This window comes from Canis aureus, chromosome 24 (assembly GCF_053574225.1).
Source record: "Canis aureus isolate CA01 chromosome 24, VMU_Caureus_v.1.0, whole genome shotgun sequence".
In the NCBI taxonomy this organism is placed as follows: Eukaryota; Metazoa; Chordata; class Mammalia; order Carnivora; family Canidae; genus Canis; species Canis aureus.
This window is the reverse complement of record NC_135634.1, coordinates 21,888,327-21,911,525: the sequence shown is the minus strand read 5'-3', so window position 1 is coordinate 21,911,525 and position 23,199 is coordinate 21,888,327. Positions and strand designations below refer to the sequence as shown.

General features: G+C 43.8%; 1 protein-coding gene and 1 long non-coding RNA gene across 3 annotated transcripts in view; one reads left to right on the top strand and one right to left on the bottom strand.

Annotated features, from left to right (window-relative positions):
* Window positions 1-1,841: 1,841 nt before the first annotated feature.
* On the bottom strand, window positions 1,842-4,890 carry LOC144295903 (uncharacterized). The gene is made up of 2 exons (XR_013363023.1): window positions 4,077-4,890; window positions 1,842-3,693 (listed from the first exon to the last, which is right to left on the bottom strand). It is a non-coding gene; the product is annotated as an uncharacterized LOC144295903 (long non-coding RNA).
* A 442-nt stretch (window positions 4,891-5,332) lies between these two features.
* Window positions 5,333-23,199, top strand: part of MFAP3L (microfibril associated protein 3 like) — a 38,068-nt gene continuing 20,201 nt past the window's right edge. Inside the window, exon 1 of one of the 2 annotated variants that reach the window (XM_077868553.1) lies at window positions 5,333-5,465. The gene's annotated coding sequence lies outside the window, so the exon portion shown is untranslated. The remainder of the gene's footprint in view (window positions 5,466-23,199) is intronic. The other variant, XM_077868556.1, reaches the window with a different exon arrangement.

Sequence of the window (23,199 nt, the reverse complement as noted above, 5' to 3'; positions counted from 1 at the left end):
TGTTTGGATATTTGGGTCACCCAACACTGACCTCCTCCCCCACTATGGTGGGAAGCTGGATGTTGGGCCTTCCCTCCTTCCCAGGGAAATCATAAACTAAAACAAAATTTTAAGCCATGTGCAAAACATACCTTTCCTAGAATCTAAGAGAGAAGCACCTGTGAGGTCAAGTTTTTACAAAGGGGTCCCTCTAGGACTCACCCCATCTGCCCGCCTGGCCTCTCCAGGGCTCTTTTCGCACCTCTTACCAAGGGGGTCCCCTCTTCTAACCTTCCTGCGCAAATGTCCATCTACCATTCAGAAAGCCCCTACACACAGGAAACGAATCCGAGATTCATCCTTTAACCTGCCAGTAATTCCTCCCACAGGTGAATCACTGTGTGCACGGAGGCCCTGGCCAGTGGGAGGCTTGGCTGCAAAGGTCATTAATGTTCCAGACTGGCAAAGGGTCCAGGAGGGCAGGGCTTTGGTGCCGCCTCACAGGGAGTCTAGGAAGGGCATGACCCCTGAAGCTGAAGCTTCTGCCCCACGTGAGCTGCAGGCACGCCATCTGTTCTCTTGATTGCTGCCGCTGGCTAACAGGTTGGACCACACACACACACACACACACACACACACACACACATACACACACCCCTCCAAAGGACCGACGCAAGGGCTCAGCCTAAACCCTTAATGAGGAAGGGAATATTTTTCTAGTACTGATTCATACTTCTCAAGATGCTTCCCTCTCCTTGGCCAGCAAATCACAAGATTGTGGAGAGATGTATTTTTCTTTCATTCCTCCTTCATGCCCCTTCCTAATTGTGCCCTTTCAGACTTGCAGGAACAAGGAAAAAGCCTAATGCAGAGTCATAGACCTCTTACTGTCCTCTTCCAGGAAGAGGGTAAGGTCAGAACTTCCACTGCCCTCCTCACCTTTTGTCAAAGGAGGCTGAACTGGGGATTAAGGTGCTGGTGAATAACAAGTGGATCAACACGGTCACTGAGTAAGATCCCTGGGTGCTTCAGCACAGAGAAAAACAAGAAGCTACCTTACTATGTGCTCTTCCATTTTCTTCAGACTATAAAATAAGTCAAGGCTATTTAAAAAGCACAAAGGATGACACTTTTTGAAACAGACAGATACCCTTTCCACTCATATATATCTGTCTGCCCAAGAAAACCAGTATCTGGGCTACTTGAAGTTCTAGACTAACAGTTACTATTTTTCCTTTTATCCATATGACATAGAACTACATTTCTCAAATATGGTGTGTGAAATCCCTTGAGGACTTGTTAAAATTGCTGCCCCAGAGACCATTCTTTCCCTGAGGTCTGGAATGTGTTCCTCATCTGCTGGGGGGTTTCTAAAGCAGGTGGTCAGTCCCCTCCACAGGAAGCTCTAGGTGCTCTGGGCAGACAATGGGAGCTGGTAAAACTGTAAAAATTATGTTCATTCCTAAAAGGTTAATCTGCTTTCCAGAGGTGCCAAACTTTCAACAGAAAAAAATAAACAAAATCTATTCTAAGGATTAAATATATAATTAGAGGATTTTAACAGCCCCATGGAAGAAAACACAGTGATAGAGAACAATGGAATTTGTGGATTAATTAGCAATACAATGCTGAGCTTTGTGCAGTTTCAGACTGATAATACATCTGGCTCACAACACACTTCCTGGATTTCTGAAACCAAAGAAAATGCATTGGGTTTAAGGTCAAATCTGAGATTTTGCTTATATTCCTCAAAAAGGCATAACCATTCAGCAGGTTGTATGTGATGTGACTGTTCTGATATTTTTTCTTTGCATTCTATTTACAATACTCAGGAAGGATTTTAAAAATTAATGAGCTTTAAATATTGTATGGGTACAAATGTCAATCATTCATTTATTAGGTAAAATGTTACTGAATACAAAGATACAAAGATATCAAGACAAGCCCTTGCTGTCACATTGCATACAATGTAGTGGAGGAGTTAAAAAAAAAAAATAAGCCAAGGTTAGGTGTCAAAATGAAGACAAAGTACAAGGTATACAGTTGAAATATTCAGGAGGAGGTCATCTTGAGGAAGTCACAGGGACCCAGCCTGAACTGGACCCTGAGGCTTAACAGTTGTCAAGGGGTGAACAAGAGGAAAGAGGAACAGAAAAACTAAAGGAACATGGAGGCATGAATATGCATAGCAAGTAGTACAGATTGGCTAGGAAATGGGACACCAGCAGACACCGGCTGGAGACTAATCTGGAGAGGGAAATAGGGGCCAGTCTATGCTTCAAACTTGGACTTTATCCTGAAGGCACTAAGAACCCATGCTCTAAGGGCTCAGCAAAGACACTAAAATATAATTTGCTTAAAAAGAAAAGTCTGAGGAGGCATGGAGATTGGATTGGAGGAAATACAGAGGGAGAAGACTCATTTGGAAGAGATGATGGGCCTGAGAAGGCAGTGCAGGTGGACAGTCCATTTGCAGAGACGTCTCAGGGCAGGGTGGACAGTACCACTAACCAGCTGGATGACAAAGGAAAGGCAGATGGGTGGATCGAGGATAGCATCCGCATTTGTGGTGTGCAGAACTGAGAAGGTGGGAGTACCAGTAACCAAGTTAGGACATGTAAGTAGAAGAGCAGCTATAGCACATGAATTCTGTTTGTGACATATTGGGCTCCAGTTTCCTGAGGGTCACAGCCATTAAGATACTTGGTAGATTACATATAAGAGTCTGAACTCAGGGAGATTTGGAGAGGAGTATAATATCTGGGGCAAATAAAATATTCAAAAATATTAATAATCAGTAGAGACAAATGGTCAGGCATAGACATGGGCCAATCAGAATAGGTGCCTGATGGACCAGAAAGAATTGCAGCAATTAACAGCTATCACAGCCTCATGTGCACACATCGACTGAACACCACCTTGCTAGTGACAGTCATCGGATGGGAAGAGCAGAAGGGAAAGCAGAAGGGAAGGTGCCACAGGACAGAACACTTACAATAGGATGGTGCAAAGGAAATGAACCTGGAGAACAAAGATGAGAAGGAACCATCAGAAAGACAAGAAAACTAAGAAAAACTGGGGACCAGGAAGCTTCAGATGGGAAGGAAAGGCGGTATGAACTATTAAAGAAATGTCTTACCCATCTTTTCCTCAGCCAGAAATTTGCGGTGTAGATGTCTATAGGGATCAAGAGCAGTGCTCAGGAAGTACCAAGAGCAATGGGGTCTCAAAGCCAAGGGATGAGGGTGACCCAACACAAGTCAGAGCCTAGGGGGAACACAAGCTCTTCCCAGGGGTGACCTTCCACTAAAGATGGTGTCTCCAATCATGCTGAAGCTGAACCTGGGCTGGATGAGAAGGAGAGGTCGAAATGAAGCCAACTCTTAGTGAGGGTATCTCCCACTCTCATACCAAACGTCACTGGGCAGCTGACCCATCTGTCTAGTTTCTTCCTCCTCAGACAGAATACGGACATCTATCTACTGACCTGCCTGGGCTCAGTGCAAGGCTCTCTCTGGGTTCTTGGGTCTATTCACCTCAAGCCTGTAAAATCTCTTTCCTGTAATCTTTCTCCAATTCAGTCTTCTCTTCTGTGACAGAGCGTTAAAAGCAAGTTTCCCCCACCTGCCTCAAGCCTGTTTAAGATAGCACGAGAGCATTCTGCTGATCCTCTGAGAATCTGAAGAGAGGTGGACAGGAGTCGCAGTGAATGGTCTGAAAGAAGGAAAAAAAGAAAGGTACGTAATACCGTGGAATTATTTGAAACTGAGCACAAACATTTAATCTTTGATAAAGAGAGTTAACATTTAGGGTTCTAGTGCAAATGTAAAGAATACTTGAAAAAAGATGTAGGTTTCTCGAAAGAAAGACGGGCTGAGAAGTTCTTAGAGCTAATATGTGTTATTATTGGAGATGCCGTAAAGCCAATGTTAAAATAGTTCCAATTTCAAAATTTTAGGAAAAAATCCGGCTTTTTGGGTCCCTCGCAAGCCAGACCCCATGCCCTCGCCTCCCCTACCAGGGCCTGGGTCGAAGCGACCTGTGCACGTGTGGAAGCTACAGCACCTCCAGGGCCCGGCCTCCACCTGCCTCCTGACCTTCAGTGTCGTGACGGGAGCGCAGCTCCATCCACCTCGGGCAACGACAGGCGGCCGCGTGCGGCATCCCGGCCCCGTCCGGAGCATGCTCAGTCCAGTCCTGACCCACTTTGCAGGTCCCAGCTCGGGGCGGGGGGTCGGAGGTGCTACTTTGCTTGGTTTGCCAAGGACGGGGAGAAGGAGGGGAGAGGCTGGGAGCGGCTCAGAGACGCCTCGCTCCTGGTGAGCCGGCCCTGGCCCGGCGGCGGAACAGGCCCAGCGCGCACCGGAGCCGCCGGGATCGGCAGGTGTTGAGAGTCCACCCTTCCGGGTTTTCCCAGCAACCAACGGAGAAGGGGGCGGTCCTGGAGTAAAAGGGTCGGTCTGGGCGGGGCCACGGGGCGGCCCGAAAGGAGGGGGGAGGAGCCCGGTCCCGGCCCCAAATAGCGTCTCGCAAGTCTTAAAAATAAAAACTAAATAAATGAATAAATAAAAGGTGGGGGGCGGGGGGATGGGGGCGCTGCTTGCATCGTAGGATCGCGCTGCCGAAGTTCTGCAGCTGTTTTTAAATAATAATTTTAGAATAATATATCTTATTATAAAAGCTCCATATCGTCCACTAGAGAACACTTAGAAACTGTAAATAATCAAACCAGAAGAAAATTAAAAATCCCTGGAACCCCACCGCTGAGAAGCCAGCAGAGAAGGTCCTGCCGCGTCCTCCTCCACCTGCTCCTGCGCGGCTCCCGCACGGACAGCGGAGCCCCGGGAAGGCCTCCAGGTGGCCTCGGCGCCGGGGGGAGTCCGCCCCGGGGTGCGACCCTGGGGCACCTGTTCTCGGGCCTCCCTGCGCCTCGGGCGCCGCGGCACCCCGGGAGGGCGCGCTGGGGCCCCGGAGCCCCGCCCCCGCCCCCGCCCCGCAGCGTCAGAGCCGGTGCCCCGGGCTCCCGCGGCAGCCGCGTGCGCGAGCGGGGGCGGGACCCAGAGCCCCGGAGCCCGCGCCCGCTGGAGGCGGACCCCGCACCCGCAGCCCGCCCGCCCCGCCCCGCCCCGCCCCGCCCCGCCCCTCCCCGTGGCTGCCGCGAAAACCCGGCGGCGACACCCCGGCGGCGACACCCCGGCGGCCCCGCGCCGCCGCCGCCGCCGCGCCCCCGGCCGCCCGGCCCCCCCCGCGCCCCCTCCGCGCCCCCGCGGGCCGCACTGGGCATGCTCGGCACCGGCCGCTCCGGCTGCCGCAGGTGCAAGCCCCGCAGCGCCCGCCCCCGCCCGCGGAGCTCCCCGGCGCCGGCGGAGGCGACTCGCCCGCGGTAGGAGCTGCCGGGTCGGGCGCGGGGCGGAGCGGCGGCATCCGCACGGGCGGGCCATGGCGAGGGGCGCTCGGCGGCCCCCGGAGCGGCGCGGCGGCGTCAGGTGAGCTGGGGCGCGGAGGCGGCGCGGAGGGGGCCGGGGGCGCGGGGGCCCGGGCGGGGGCGCGGCGGGGGGCGGCGGGGGTGGAACCCGCGCGCGGAGGGCGGCCGGGTGGCTGCGGCCGCTGGGGCCCAGGAACTTTCGGGCGGTGCTGGATGGAGGCTCCGCCAGGTCCCAGTACGGGGGTCCCGGGGGTCCTGCGGGCTGCGGACAGGCTTGTGCCATCATCTTCTACGGCCGAGACCGCGGTGTAGACAGGATGCTGCCGAGTAGCCTCCCAAGCCGCCGGGGCGCCGGGGAACGCCGAGCGGCGGCGGGGGCCTTCGGGGGAAGCCAGGTGGCTCGGATCAGCGTGCCTCAGTTTCCCCGGGGCGGGGGTGGGGGGGTGGGGTCTACCGTCCCGTGGCCCAGAGGCCCTGAGTTCGGGTGATGCGTGCGGAGCCTAAAGAGTGCAGCGTCCTGGTGCTGCAGGCGTGCGGGAGGCTGTGGGTGCAGCAAGCCGCCGCCTCGCGACGGGAGCTCGCGGAGTTTGTCGCATTTGACTCCATAGCAAGTTGACATCGAATTGCTTCATGGCGTGGAATGGGGAAAACGTGCTTCATCGACTTAAAAAAAAAAAATAATAATTGCAAAGCCGATTTATTTTAAGCTCGACTATTAACTTGCCTTCGCCTCCAAAAAACTTGAGTTTGCAACTTGCAAGATTTATAAAGCAAGCTAGCAAAAAAAAAAAAAAGAAGAAGAAGAAGAATGTAGGTTCATTATCTGCTCACACTGTAGAAAATAATCTATTATGGTTGAATTGTCATTGTTTTTAGGGAAACTTGCTAGCAGAAAAGTTTGGTTACTGTAGCAATCTTTATTTTGTGTTAGCTTATATGAAGAACTTGGAAATCTAGCATTGGAGAAGCTCAGTGTTTTTTGTAAAGGTTTCTCACTTCTGCTTCTAGATGAAACACATTTGTTTCAGTTGCTACTATGCTGAACATAGTAAAATTGTTCAGGATGAAATACAGGATGGAAGAGGATTTATATTCAAGAGAGAGAACATTAGAACGATGTAGTTCCTCGTGGTATTTTACTTTTACAGAAAAATGCAATTTGTAGATCCTACTGGGGTTTCTGCTCTTGGTTCTTCCTAAACATTTAGTACCATTACCACTCTTAGGATTGTTGGATTTAATGGGAGCGAGGTAAACAGTCCTTGTTCTAGTAGGAACCGGTTCTACCCCTAAGGCTATATCCTCAAGCCTGTTTCCCTAAGTACAACTTAGTAGGTTCAGTTGTTTTATTTATTAAGCTTATTACAAAACTTCTTGTTTGCATTCTTGACAGACCTTAATAGACTTTGGAGATGTGTTGACTTTTCAATGGTTTGTGAATAGCCTTTAATGTTTGTTCTGGCCTGAGATGGTTCCAGCTCTAATTCCAGATACTCAGTGATTTCCCCAGTGGGCTTTATGCTTGCCTGCACATAACCAAGATTTAAGAACAGGAACGCTTGAAATGTCCAGACAACAATAGCAACAGCATGATTAGTGTTTCTACAAATTGGGCCTGAAGTCTTCCATGTTAGCCAAAGGGTTTGGTTGGTGGTGTTCATTGTTCTTAAATGTACTTCTAAGTACATTCATAGAAAAATTTAGAAGTTTGAGAAAAATCCATGTAAATATTTGAGAAATTGCGCTTCCCTTTTCTTTAAAAATGTGTCAAGTTTAAAGTCTGCCTCCAGGTACTGCATACCTGTGCAACTTATCCTGTGTAGCAGGTCTTGGTTCTCAGGCTGCATTCCCAAGTGGCAGGCAGTAATGTCTCCCTTTAGCTTTGGCTTCTTCTTAACCTAAAGGAAGCAGCAAGGCCTAGGAATATGTGCATATAGGTTTAGTAAAGGCCAGTAGGTCCCCTTCTGGATCTAAAAAAAAACCTCATTTTTTTTCAAGGTTAGGAAAAGCGGTGAAAAAAAATTTTTTTAAGATTTTATTTTTATTTTATTTTATTTATTCATGAGAGACACACAGAGAGAGGCGGAGACATAGGCAGAGGCTCCTCCTGCGGGGAGCCCCATGTAGGACTCTATCCCAGTACCCCAGGATCATGATCTGCGCTAAAGGCAGATGCTCAACCACTGAGCCACCCAGGTGTCTCAAAGCAGTGAAATTTAACAAAGGCATGTTTAAACACTGCTTGCTGCCTCAGGAATTCCACAAGAAAATGGCATCTTCTAAACTAAAATGACCCAAACTGACAGGATTTAAGTTGAAGAGGGGTTTCATTATTGCTAATTAAGAAAAAATAGCAAAGTAGACTGTATTCAAATTAGGAAACAGGTGATCATTTCTTTTTTGCACTTGTTGCGTTCTTTCAACTCAACTGCTAGGCATGTAATTTTTCATTTCATTTCCTTGTTATCCAATTTCTAAACTGTATGTTATTGGCAGTGACATTAGATATTCATAGCAAACCACTGGCTTTTAAAAATAGATCTTCCTGGATTCATGTGGCCATTATGTATTTAACGTGTCATTTGGCTTGCAATTTAAATAGTTGAGTAGTAGAGGCTATTTAATTTTGTTTAATTTCGAACCTTTTGTTCTTCTTCTTCTTTTTTTTTTTTTTTTTTTTTTTAATGACAACTTCCCAGGTACTAAAATACTAAATACATAGTGTGGCAAAGTCGCTTTTAACCTCCAACGTAGTATAGTCTGATTTGTTAGCTGAGTGTCATTTTTTGGAATTCAGAAATCATTCCAATAACATCACTTGCTAACCTCACCAAGCCTTGGGGGTGCAGCTTTCCAGGGGGATACTTAAAACTGACATTTTGTGATCAATGGCAACTCACATTAAAGTTAGAAATATCCTTAAAAAAGAAAAGAAATATCCTTAGATGTAAATGGTTAAGTTTGCTATAATGCCTCCCTGGAATGGTTGAAGGATTAAGGGGTTTGGTTAATAACGTGATAAGACCCAGTGAAGAGCTGTTGGAACTAGTATCTAAACTGCACTCAAAACAGAAGCCCTATGAATTTATTGTCTTGCCTTGGCCTTCACATGAGGTCTTCACTCATTAAAATGTCATATTCGTTTTTCTTCCCCACAGTCTTTAATAGTTAGGCCTCAAGGGTTGCAGAAATGAATAAGACTTAGTGACTCAGAATCTACTTGTCCATACTTGAGGACAAATAAACTATAGTGCAAGGTAAGTGCTCCAGGAGAGGCATTTGCATATGGGACTAAGGAGACAAGAGAAATGAGCTCCTTGGGTTGGAGGAGGGGGGAGCATGAAAATAGTGACATGTCCATAGGATCTTAAGGAATGCTCCAGGAATTTGGATAGAAGTCTTCCAAGCAGAGAAGTGAACTTTCCAGGCAGAAGGAACACCATTGTGGTAGTTAGAAGAATAGCCCTCCCCCAAAGATGTCCACTCTGGGACATTGCCAGTGTGATTAAGTCGAAGATTTTGAGATGGAGAGATTATCTGGAATATTCAGTGGGTCCAGTGTAATCCCTGGAGTCCGTGTGGGTCAAGAGGAAAGCAGAAGTCCATGTTAGAGTGAAGCCATGTGAAAAAGATTCGACTGGCCATTGCTGGCTTTGAAGATGGAGGGGGGCCACAAATCAAGAATGTGGATAGGCTCTAGAAGCTGATAAAGCAAGGAAGCAGATGCTGTTCTAGAGCTTCCAGAAGGAACACAGCACTGCCAACTCTCCAATTAGCCTAGTAAGATCCATTTTGAACTTTTAACCCACAGAACCGAAAGACAATACATTTGTATGTTTAAGTCACTAAGTTTATGACTTAGTGTCATAGAAAGGAGTGATAGAAAACTAGTACAACTGTTATGCAAAGAAGGACTTGGTATGATGGAATAATGAGCAGAGGCAGGAGAAAGGGTATGAAACTGTCCTTTCATTGTGATGAACTTGATGCCATGCAAAGGAGTTTGGAGTTTATCCTGTTATAGATAAATGATGGGAAACCAGCTAAGCATTTTTAAACAGGAACAGACTGCTGCTAGATTTATCTTCCTAAAAAAAGCAGTGTATGGCTAAACCCCAAGTTTCATACAGCTGTTTGACAAAGGGTGTCCAGCCAGACGTGGTTAGTGACAGAAATCTGGAACCCTCATGGTATATAATTCAATTCTGAATTGATCTGAAATGGCATTCACATATATCTGTGAAATGAATAGCTTAAGAAGCTCTTATTCACAATTTGTGATAGAAGAAGGGCATAAACAATAAAGCAGAAGGGCTAAGTCACATTTTGACTACTTTGTTTCTGCCCATTGTCATCTTAGCAGACAAGCTGCTCTACTGGCTGTATCCCATGCAGTCATGAACAGAGAGCCATGAAAGCTCAAATCTAATGCAGTTAACTTGAGATGATGTAATGGCACCTGGGCCAGCTCTGACCAGTTGCTCGTAGCTTGTGGGGTGTTGTGGGCTTGTGCAGACTCAGCTGGGAAATGGCCGAAATCAATTAGCAATGTTTGCCATAGGGCCCCGTATTTGCCAGGGTATGGATGACAGCTAGAATACTAGATGACCTAACTTCTGTGTTAAAATTTAAGAAATTCCGTCATTCTTTCCAAACATATTTATTCACTCTCTCTTAAATATAGGGCTTAATTTCTGTCCTATAAAAACTTATAGTGTGGTCAAGTTGACATCTCTGTGTCTGGAAAACCTAACCTAAAGAAATCTATTTTAGTGTTATGAGAGGGGCTCTGCATTGAAACTATACTATATGTCAGAAAAACTTGGTAAGAGAAAAATACACTTTTCAGACAACATGGTAAAGGAAGACCTGAGCTGGCAAAATCTGAAATTGGAAACAATAAGACTTGACTAAGAATCATTTCAATAAAAACTAAACTGTCTATGTTGTATAGCTCCTGTTTGTATAACTTTATAAGATTTTCCCCAAAATGTCCTTATAAAATGATGGAATAATTATTGTTTAAAACCACTGTAAAGGACTAGCTTGGTGCAAACCATTCCTCTTTCTTGAATATCCTCTGCCTTGGTCTGCCAAGATACTGCCCCTAGTTCTCCCTATGGTTTTTTTTTTTTTTTTTTTTTTTTTTTTTAATGGTCTTTCCCTGAGGGTTTGTCACTCTTTTCTCTGAGTTCTAACCTTGGTCTTCTCATCTTGTGGTCTAGTTTGTTCTTTCTGGGTGATTTCTTTTTCCTCATGACTGCGTCACTAGCCCACATGCCAATGTCTCTGAATCTGTATCTTCTGATAAGTGTCTCTCACCCATTCATTAATTAATTCACCAATCCATTTGACAAATATTGATGACCTGAGAGCTTAATGGTGGTGAAAAGTAATTGCAGGGGAAATATGAAGGTATGGGTAAAAATCAGAAAAAGAGTGTCTGGGGCTACCTAGGAGAGTCCTAGAGGGCTTTTGAACCAAGACTTGAAAGCCAAGTAGGCGTTTGCCAGACATGCAAGGTTATGAAAGGCAGCATAGCCAGCTGGAGGCACAGAAGTGTTGTGGGGAACACGGGGAAGTCAGGAAAGAAGAGGGACAAGAGAAGTTCCAGAGATGAGGTGAGAAAGGTGAGTAGGAGTCAGATCATGTCATGTATGTCCTACCAAGGACTTTAGTTTTATACTACTGGCAAAGACATAGAATATGTTTTAAGTCAGATCTTTTAGAGTCAACTGATTTTGGCAACAGTGTGGCTTGTGGATTGGAGGCAGGCAAGAAGTAGAGGCAGGTCAGTGAGGAAGGGGTCTAGTAGAGTGGTGCCAAGTCAGAGATGATGAGTACATAAAGCTGGACAGACCGGGGATGTGGTGGCCATGTGGGCAGGGAAGGAGAGAAGGCATCTGAAGCAACTCCCATGCAATCAGATTGTCTGTCAGATACTGTAGAATGTGGAAGGCATACTCTCTCAAGGCTTCTGCTGAGCACAAGACTTTGCAGGACCTGAGATGCTGACTTCCACTGCACGTCCTTCATGAGAGGGACCTAGAGCAGCAGAGAAGTAGGAAAGCCCAAACTCGGAGCTGTGTGTGGAGGAGAAAATCAGAATTTCTTTGTTGGGCATGCATTCTGTAAGAGAGGCATCAAAGAAAGAAGGAAGGAATTGATTCCCTAACGGTTTTTCAGCTTCTGGGCAGAAGTATTTGGGGATGGAGTGAGGCTGAAATGATATTGCTAACAGGGTAGACTTCCCTAATTCTGGATTATAAGGTAATTTAGAGGTTGGGCTGAAATTGGCTCTTTGTAATCTGTGAAAAGAGGAAGTTTGCTGAACAGGTCTTCAAATATAATTCAAAATCTTTCCTTTCAATGAGGATTTGAGTTGGCTGATGGTGCCAGAAGTGTGAAGGGAAGGCTTTGCTCCTTAAGGAAATAAATGAGTTGGAGTAAAGTGCTCCAGAATTACTCACTGACAGGTCCCACCCAGTTTAGGATTGGAGGGCCCTGGCTGAGGCTAATTCACTTCATTTTCATTGGCTTATTAGAGCAGTACCTCTCCTAGACAAGATAGGATGCATCTGTCCCGGCGTCTGTACTTTTCTGTACCCTCTTGGAACTAGCAAGAGCTCTATACTATTTGTGAAAGTGGGAACTATTCCAAATTGACTAGTTAATTCCTTTCTTCCCCATGGCCAAGCTCCCCTGTAAGGAAGTAAGGAGATGTGTAGGGATCGGGTTTTCTTAAAGATGCAAAACCCACTTTCCCTGGTCCTCAGCATGGGGAGGTATTTGAGTAAAGACTGCATTAGTATTTGGCCCTAAGCTTCACCCAGGACTTTCTTCTAGGTCATTAGACTCCAGGATGGCCAGGGGATGGTTTAAACATCTAGTAACTGTTTAAGCTTTCTTGCTTCTCAGCTGCTGGTGTTAACTTCGCTTTGTAAATTTCTGCTTCGATTCCGGAAGCCAGGCGCTGGGCTGCGCTGCCCTCACTAATCATGCCTGTGCTTCTACTCTTGGCTCTCCCCACCCACCTTTGTGCTATTCCTGCTGTCGGTCCCAAATTGGAGGGAAGGTTTTTTTCCTTCAGAGCTAGGACAACCCTAGATTACTTGGTCTCTTGAATGAGCCTTGCTCTTGTTAGACTTCCCAAAGGTAACTTGGTTTTCTCCATCTGAAAACATTTTTGAGGAACTTGAAATTAGTTTCTAGAAAACATTTGAGTATTATCAATACCTCGCTTCACTGAGGGCAGAGCATTTCTCCCCGTCTGTTTCCTTCTCACCTTCCTACAGCATCTCATCCCTACCTCCATGTCATGGCTGTCTCCCCTTCTTTCACTGGTGTGTTAGTTTTTATTTCCTAAGTAATGGATCATTCGTCCCAGAATCCTCTCTATCATTTCTCCTAAGCAGCCCTTATTAAATAGAATTTCTGAAGGAGTACCCTAATATCCCAGAGTTCTTGAGATGATGATGCCCATCTCATCCATTGTATGAGACTTGCAAAAACATACTATAACATAGATTTTTATTTTTAATTGGCATGCTGTGTTTATTTCCATCCCTACTTGTCTAAACTAAGCCATTACTCCTGCTGAGAAAACTATCCTGTCTCCTGTATTCATCCTTCAGGATTTGACCAACCCCAGGGAACATTCTATGACCTTTCCAGCTGGCCTTCCTCTGAATTTCTGCGGTATTTTCCTTGTTTAGTGCTTAATTACATATTGCTTTGTATGCAGTTATCACCAAGATTCTAAGCACCATTAGGGTAAAGAACTGGTCTTAAAAATGTTTTTAAGCCCATAGCAATTGGTAGTAAACTGATAATAGTGGCCTCATAAATACTTTTGAGTTCAGCTTAACTGATATAACTGGCTCCTGATTTTTTATCACTTAGCTGCATCTGACTGCACAGGTGAGAAATCACTGAGAACATCTGGCAAGTGTACTCAGAGCCCTTTCCCATCAAAGCTGAGGGAATAGCAAAGCTTCCTTCCAAATTCTGTGTAGTAACCACTGAATCCATATTTTCAACTTTTTTCTGTTTTTGTTTTTTAGTTAAAGTAATTTTCTGTATTGTCGCATTGAAAAACACTTAATTTGGGGGCAAGATTGATCTTAGGATATGCACTAAAGTCAAGTTAGAAGATTATCTGGATTTAAATCTTTTGAAAGATATCGATTTTATGTCCAAAATTTTAAAATATTTTTTTAAATGATAGCCATGTTTTGAAATAATTTTAAATGACAATTATGACAGAGCAGACATTTAGACAATTTGGCCAAGCTGTGGTTTTCACTTGGTGATAACTGCATAGGGAGTGAGAGAAGACGAGGTTCTGTGAGGAGCTTCTGCTCTCAGGTTGACACCTTGGCCTCTGCTGCTTCCACTGTCAGTGTGGACAGAAAGAACCATACAGGCCTGCTTGTGGCCAAGGGTAGTATGAGACTCAAATGGGATACCATCTGTGGGAGTGTTTTATAAACCATAAGTGCTAGGTGAGCATAAGGGACATTGTTACTGAGTTCTTAATAACAAATCGAATAGAGTTTGAATTACAGGATCTCTTCTGATCCGTTTTTCACTGAGATCCAGTTCTTAGTGTCTATGAAAAACGGCATATGTGATTCAGAGAAATATTCATTATGCAATTCTGCTTTGTGATAATAAGCTGGTAAAGGAGGAAGGAGGAAAGGCTTTTGTAACTACCCTTTTCAGTTATTGAGCATATTTTTTCAAATAGATGAAATTTTACTCCACTGAAAGAAGAAACCCTCAGTAATCCAGTTCCTACACTGGGAATTTGAATGGTCTTAGTCAAACAAGCAGAGAGATAAGGAGTAAGGGACGGTTTCAACATTTGATGTATAAATTAAGTAGGCAGTTGCTTTTCATCTCAACAATAAAAAGAATGTATGTTTCAGGCATAGAGAATAGTCCCCAGATTCATTACTCATGTCAGACAGCAGACCCCAGTCCTCTGATAGACCCACTTCCCTAAGCCTCTGCTCCCAGGCTGTGTTAGGAGCAGCTCCACCTCTCAGAGCTCTCTATAAGGAAGAATGTGTTTCTGAAGACTGACTTTTTAAGAAATCTTGGTTCATATTTCAAAGTTAGTTTCGTGGTAAAGAATAGACCTAGTTACCCAGGATTTCTAAGAAATGGGTAGAATTTGCAGGATATGTAGGGCAAATGTAGATGCCGAATAAGTTAGTAATATATCTAAATGAGAGGGCATAGAACTAGTATAAATTCACTCAGCAGATATCTAAGCCCTCACAATGAGCAAAGCATATATCTAGACACAAGGATACTACAGGAACAGTGTCAACCACAGAAGTCCATCTATCCAGTAGCTCACATCTTAGTAAGAACAGGGTAGTTAATGGGATGAAGAAAAAGGCAAGGTAGAGGTGACAAGAAGTGATAGAGGGTGGAGAGCACTATTTTTGTAAAATGACTGGATAACCAGAGACAGCCTCACTAATGAGGTGACATTTGAGAAAGGAAATGTAGGGAGTGAGTCTTGCAGGCATCCCAGGGACTTATTTCAGACAGAAGGAATAGTAAGTACAAGGGCTCCATATACTTGGCACATTCCAGGATTAGCAGGGCCCAATGTGGCTGGCAGGGAGCAAGAGGGGGTTAGAGGTCAGAAATGAAGATTGCAAGACTGCTAGGGGCCAACCACTGTAGTGTCCACAGGAAGGCCTTCTCTGGCTTTTTTACCCTTGAACCAAGGACCTCTGGAAATGTACATTGTGATAATTTTAAAGTGTTTGTGTTTTATTTTCATTTTTTTGAAGCTTTCTCATGCATAGATTGTTACTAGTCATTAAAAAGGGGGGAACGCATGGTTCCTAGGATAGTCAATAAATATTTGAGCACCCACCACGTTTTGTCACAGTGGAATTTCATAAAAATTATACCCCCAAATGGTAAGAGCAGACACAAGAACTCTCTGTAGTGAATTACCAAGTGAAATGAAGATTTCAAGGCTGCAGATAGGAACTGTAGTATGCCTCGATCAGCCTCTCAGTGGTACAGCGCCACAGGAATATGAGCTGATTCACCTCAGGAATGTGGTGAGGGTGTCTGGAAGGTCTAAAGGCCTTGGGAGCTTGAGTAAGTTTTCTTTTTCATTATATCGCTTAGGATGTGAGAAACACTCAAGAAGTTGCCTTCCCTATGGAGAACGAGGTACCATGTGCCATATGATGCCCAAAGCTGGTTCCTGGGCTATCACCAAGTCACGAATGGCTGAGGGGCAGTCACAGTTCTCTGTCCTGACTGGATTTCCTGCAATGGGATCTTCATTGTACACAAAAAAACTCCCTGCTCTTTCCCTCTTCTTCTCCACTCACCATTCCATCCCTTGGCCAGCCCCAGTCACACTCCCACTGATCCTGGTCATAGAATGTAGGTCAGAAGAGACCTACCAGCTGGGTGTGCAGCTAAGAAGGATCAGCTGACTCCCAGAAGTCATCTACTGGTAAATGGCAAAACTGAGGAAAGGGTTTGTGGGTTTTAATACTAAAATGATAAACTAGTGCCCTCTTCACAGATCACCCCCACACTCCTGTTCTCGACTTTAACCCTAGGGCATGCCGTATTTCTTATCCTAGGAACCTGATTTCAACCCTTTGCTGTATTATTATCTGATTCCTCTGGCTGCAGAGAGTCCAGTAGCAAATTCCTCTTCGCATTGGCCATCACTTGAAATACTGGATGTATTCCTATTAGACATTACTCTGTGTCTTGGTTGGGTACTATTAATGCTGTCCTTCATACTCAAAATAAGTGAAATAGCTTTATCACAGGCTGTCCAAGCACAAAATATTCAACCACCCTTACATCACGTCAATGGAAAACTGCCCACAAATGCATTGCATCTGGCCAGTTGGGAAGCTGTGTACAATCAAATGGGGAAACTGAGAAAGGCACTTTCACTACAAAGGCCTTAAGAGTTTGCAAAGTATACCGGAATCCACAAGAAAATGTATCTGTTGGCAGTTGCGTTGGGCCGTATATCATATTTAGGAAAGCGTGTTAAGAATATTGCTTCTGATTTATAGAGCAGTATACTCTGCAGGCTGCACAGTGGACATGTATCTGCCTCCACTCTCCAGGCAGAGTGTTGGCCAGCCCGGGTTTGCAGGCAGGCAGCTAGGGGTCAGCACCTCAATAAAACATCTCCCTGATCCCATGGGATCCTCTGGCCATTTTTCCAGGCCAGAGAAGAGTTCTTACTCATTGATGTGTCTAGGCTTCCAGATGCCTGTCAGCCCCTGCCTGACTTCACTCTGGGTATAGGGGCTTATATACTGAACACATCAAGAACTGAGGAAATGGGGCTTGAGATGAAATGAAGATGAGAAATGAAAGTTGGCAGAAGTAGTGCTATAGATTAGCAGGTAATACAAATTAATTGTATTAGAAAGAGAATGTGAATCTCCCTATGCACATACTCCAAGAGAGTAGGGAAAATATTTTGAAAGGACACATTTTTAAAAGGGAGGAGATACTGGAAAAAACATCTTGTGATAGGGACAGGAAGAGAAAGGCATAAACAGAGGTGCTTCTGAACCAGCTTTAGGTTTTACAGGTGTAGAGAATCCAATAAATGATGATGTCAGAGATTCAAGAAAAATGCCAAGACAGCACCTTAACCCTTTCAATCTGCATTGTAATGTGTTTTGGGTATTGAATTGGTAACATAAAGGCACCATCCACCAGTGCATCTATCCTATTTGTATTCATTTTCCAGGTTTGCTTTGTTTCCTGGACTATCAGATTCTGGAGGAAATATCTCTCTCATCAGTTAAGGATTTGCATTAATTGGGCCTAAAACTATTTTAGCCTATTCATTTAAAATGAGAATTTGAAGAAGCTGAATACACACCGAAGAATCAGTAAACTCTTCCAAAAGGTGTATCTATGATAAGAAGATCCCTCAGTGTATGTTTCAGCTACTGGGACAACTCACAAGTTCCCTTATGGAACCTAGAGGTTGTAATGTAATTCAAGCCCAATCTGGGTGTAAGCTTTTCATCCTGGTTCTAAGCCACTAAATTGTGTGGTACTGGGTAATTGCTCATCTTCTCTAATATTCTAGTTATGTGAACAAATATGTATAATAAACCTGTTTTTATCTTGCCTAATGATAATTGTAGAGGAAAACCTTTACTATAATTCTTTTTCTCTTCCTCCTTTTTTACACATTATATTTGAGAGCTTTATTTATTTTTTAAAGATTTTATTTATTTATATCAGTCTTACTTTTAATCAGAAAAACATTCCATGTGGGAAAATTGTGATGAAGATCCAAGCATAGTTTCTTAATATTGTGCACCTACAGTATTACAGTATTACAAAGATGGCATCTCTGGGCCTGAGTTCATTTTCAGGCTTTATAAACAGTGATTTGAAACAGATCCATTTGTCGAAAAAATAACAAAGCATAAAATTTTGTAGAGGCCTTAACATTACTGCAGTTGAAGTAAGATTGAGACCTTTTGTTCTGGCTCCTTCTAAATTGTTTGGGGAGCTTAAAGAGCTCATCTGGTGGCTATTCACAGCAGTTCAACAAGTCAGGGTATATATTTTGTTCTACCCATTAAGTAGCTATAAATTATCCCAATACCATGCAGTTAATAGACAAAGGGTGTGCCAAGAATGCCATGAGGGCTCTTAGTCTCTTTTTCCTTCTAGGGGCTGACTACTTTCATAAGACAGCCCTACTTCTTCCCATGATATGCTCCCATATAGCTCTCAGTTTGTGACAGTTCATAAATTTAAGTGTCTCTGCTGCTGCTCGTCCTCACAAACCTTCCATCAGCCAGGACTTTCAGAGCAAGGAAAGAATGAAGCCAGGAGAGGTGAGTGGAACAGGCAGGAGCCACCATGGGCTCTGCTCAGCCCCATGGGCAGCAGACAGGCCTTCATCCAAGTGTAGCAGCAGCTGGGCAGTGCAGCCCCAGGGAGTTGTTGGTTGAAATTCCTGGCTCATGTGTTCATATGTATTCCACGCACAGTGCCAGCATTTGTCCTTAGGCCCTGCTGCTGCAGAAGTCTGGACTTACTTCTACCAGTTATAGAGTCAGGCACTCATTAAATCCTGTACGTTCTAATTCCTGTACCTCAGTTGGACCTGCCCACGTCTTTGCTTCCCTGTTGCTTTTAGTTCGTGCCCCTGTTCTTTCCTTCTTGGATATTGTAGGAAGCTTCTAGCTGCCTCTACATCATCAGCCTCACACTCTGAGAAAGGTCATCGTTCTGCACACAGAACTGGCCATGTCACTTCCGCCTTCCAAAACCTGTGAGTGCACGCCATCCTTGGTATGATGTACCATTCCCTTCACTATTGGGACCAGCCTACCTTTCCTGCCTTCCTCCTCCTCCTTCCTTCTACATACTTCAAAGTGGTGCCTAATCATACACAGCTAACTGTGCCTGGTTCCCTCCAATCAGCATTTTCTTAAATATGCTCTTCCTCCTTTTGGGTCAGTTCCAGTCCCTTGCTCTATTTGGTAAAATCCTTTATAACTAAAGGGCCACTTCTTATAGAAGTTTCTTCTCAACCCTTCAAGACCACTTGGGTGTCCTCTCCTGTACCCCTAGTGGATCTTTGACCTTTTTCTGATGGGTCAGTTGTCATATTGTCTTCAGTTGTTGCTTTGCTTTTCTCACTCCTCCTACTAGGTTTGTGGGTGACGTGGTTAAGGACTGTGTCCTACTCCTCACCCCTGGCAGTGTGGCCAGAAACATTTCTCTGTTTACTATGTATTGATTCGGGTTGAACTGACCTATCTGTGTGCTTCTAAAAGTGACCTAAAAACAGTATTCTGTCCTTCTTTGATGTGATGATCACATTTGCCATCCAAGTGAGGAATTATCTTTGTGTTACTAGAAGCATCAAGAATCTCTACATGGATAGATTCTGGAGTATTTATAAGGAAGAAACAAAGACAGTATGGATCTTTCTGCAATATGATTGGACATTGAGATTATACTTATTATACTTAGCACTTAAATTACTTGATTCTGGAATATTCTCGTTCTACACGTTCTTGGGGGATATTCAGACACTACCTTACCTACCTAAAAACCCAATGTATGTTGATCTTAAAAGAAGTCATGGGAGTCCAAAATGGGACCATAACTTAAAATGGCCTCAGTTGCCTCCCAGTTTTAAAAAGGTAGTGTTTATGATGTAATGAGTATTTTAGTGTCTCTTGTCATTTCCCATGAAGTTGGGATTTTTTTTCTCCTTGCTGCATGAAGAGAAAGCTATCCAAGAATATGTTCTAAACTAAAAGGCAGCCCTTGTGTCTGTGGCATCATTTATGCACAAATGAAAATAGTGGTGACTCTCAGTAGATGTTGTGACAAAATCTAGTTATATAACTATAAAATTACTCATCATAGTTGATGGGGAAATGCCAGCTTGAGCTGTGCCAAGAAAAAACAACAATGTATATTCATTTAGTTCAAAACACCCTTAAACAAGGGGCCCTTTCCTCCCAAATCCCAAAATACACGGTCAATAGTCATGTTTTATTATGGGTGAAGAAACAAAAATAAAGTAAGATCCAACAAAGCTTCTTACTACTTGTTTTTAAGATAAAGTACAATCATTGGGAAATAGGGAAGAAGCTGGGTAAAGAAAGGACGTTTGGTGTCTGCTAAATATTTTCTCTTTTATTTATAGAAAATACTCTATGAAAGTTTTCCCAAGGGCCATGAGCAAACACATGAAGCTTAACAATTTGTCCATTGTAGCTTTTGTTAAACCCTGGTTTTGGAATCTATGGCCTTTGTTCTTGTATTTTGAAGGACTGCCTTTTAAACTGCTGGATTATGGTACTCCTGGTTTAGTCTTTGGTAGCTAAAATGTCTTTCACAATGTTACAATGTTATTAACTGAACTTTTCACAGTGCTGTCTGTCATATCCAACAAGCTTCGCAAAGTACATTTGTAGAATATTTCCCCAGTACCCAAAATGACATGATGCCTCTATGTTTTTCTGGCAATACACTGTGAATTTACTGTAGTTGCCACTGGATCCCACGTAAGTGAGGCTTCGTACAGCCAGTGCGTAAGCATGACTTTGGGTACTCACTATTAAGGAAACTCTACAGAACTATATGCCAGAATTTCTGCCATCAAGGAGCTCTCCTTGTAATTGAGAAGTTTCCTCAACACAAAGCTAAGAAAAAAAAAAAAAAAGCAAAATCATATGCCAGAGAGGAGTGTCACAAGTTTGGTACAAGCTACAGGTGCACTGGGAGATTACAAGGATCGGGCTGGCTGTGAGCTGTGAGCTTTGGGGCTGTAGGAAGGGGAAGGTAGAATTGGGTTTGGATGTGGGATAGGCAGTCAATAAACATCTCCTCCAAGTGTCAGCAGACCAGCCAGTGCTTCTTCTACATACCCACCCTGAAGCTCATTGCACCTAGAGAACACATACTGAAATTAGCTGTATCTCTCTCCCTAGTACATTATAAGTGGACATAGCCTGTGGCTTATTGAGCTCTGTAGCCTTCTCACACACCCCAACCTGTCCCAGACCCTTAGCAGTGTGGCCAGCACATAATCAGTACTTAAAAAAAAAAAAAAAACTGAAAGAGTGTGGTATGAGATTTGGTGAATTCCTACTAAAAACTTGTAATTCATTAGTGTTGATTAATTAAATGCTTTATTTTCAAAAAGAAATGTTCAGGGATCCGAGTGGGTCAGCGGTTGAGCAACTGCCTTCGGGCCAGGGCGTGATCCTGGAGTTCCAGGATCATGTCCCACATCAGGCTCCCTGCATGGAGCCTGCTTCTTCCTCTGCCTAAGTCTCTGCCTCTCTCCTTCTGTGTCTCTCATGAATAAATAAATAAATAATATTTTTTAAAATGTTCACAGAGAGTTTTTGAGTAAAAATGCATTGATACAAACAACCTACAAATTACACATTATGATTTCTGTACTTTGATAACTTTTCAAAATGTGAAAGGATGGGAGTATGATGGAGGAGGGAGGAATGAATTTGCTAACTGAAATGCCTGCATTAGAATCAAAATCTCTGCCTCTGTACCTGTGAAAGTCTCTAAGGGAACTAGTTAAAGTTCTGTAACAGTTGCTGTGTTTCTAGTGCAAGGTACCTACTGACATTATTACAATAGAACAGCAGTGTTCCATTCTCTTTAGTCTTGCTAGCACAAGGTGTTTTAAAGTTGAAAACCAACAGCCTTTGTTTGAAAACAGTTCTAGAGTTCTGCATTTTAAAACTCAGTTTGATCTTCCATTGATTGCATTCTTCCTAGTTGTGAAAAAAAAAAAGTTATATTTACTACATATATGTATTAGAACCTACCTTGAATTTTGTCTTGACTGTCATTCTCCCCAAACTATTTAGTCAGGCATCTCCTCTGGTGTAGACATCAGGGAGTCAGAGAAGAGTGACTCCAGATTCTGTCCTGAGGATGCTCAGTGCAGTGTCTCTGCCCAAAGGGGCCTTGTGTGTTTTCAAACTCGAGTCCCCGAGAAAGGACCCAGTACTGAAAATCCCTTGTGATTACTTCTGGTGGCGGGAAGGCAGTTAATATTGTCTTAAGTAAAAACAAAAACAAGGTATGTCTTTTGAATGCTTTGGTAAAAATCAATTTGAGAGGCCTGATTTCAGCAAAGGATGCCTTATACATAGTTGATAATTCTTGTTTTCAAGCTGAACGTTATAGAAGTGCTTTATGTACATTTGATCATGAATCCTTATAATTATCTTGTACTTCCTGAGTTCTTGGCCAAAAACACACAGCCAGTAAGGGTGGTCAGATCCCAGATCCTGGCCCAGTCCACCTACAACTCGAGGCCATGCTCTTAAACAACCATTCTGTATTGAATAGGTCAGTTTTACAACTTCCCTATTAAAAGGAAACCACAAGTTAGCCAAGTAAAGAAAACATTTACAAAGTCATAACAGGGTATGTGTCATACTGTTGCAGCCTATGCTATCTCCCTTAGACCACGATTCCTGCTGGTGGAAAAATGTGTTGGCCTTCCTGGGGCAGGAAGGCGCTCAAGTCCACGGGGGAGTAATGGAAGCCTGCAGCACCAAGAAAACTCTTTGTCCTTTCCACTGAAAAAGTATATGGTCTGAAGCTAATATATCACCTCTAATTTATTTACCTCTTCAGTTTCATTGTCTACAGAACTGGAATAATTATTTCTGCCTTTGGAGAGAGAATCGTTTGTTCAGTAACTTATTGTCAGGGCCAACTTCACACACTGCAGGTGCCAAGATGAATGAGGCAGACAGAATGGTTAGTGTGGTCCTGGCACAGGATAGACATAAACATAAGTGCAACAGAATAGAGTTCAGAAGTAAACTCAATTGCTTTTGACAAAAAGGCAAGGTAATCCACTGGTACTGAAACAACTGGATTATCCATATGGGGGAAAAAGGAGTCTCAATCCTTACCTCACGCCGTATATCTACACACAAAAAAAAATACTGGAGTGGATCAGTGTAAAAATGGGGCCCAAGGCAACTTTTGGTGATGATGGAAACATTCCATATTTTGTTTATTGTGGTAGTTACATAATATATAAATTGTCAATACCCACTAAAATGTATACCTAAAATAGGCACATTTTATTGTTTGTAACTTATACTGCAATAAAGTTGGTTTTAAAAAAGAAATCATATCCCATCACCCCTTTGTTTAAAATTTTCCAGTGAACATTAGGTGGAATCCAAAGTCCTAGGTGATCTGGACCTGTGTACTCCTGTGACCCATCTTAC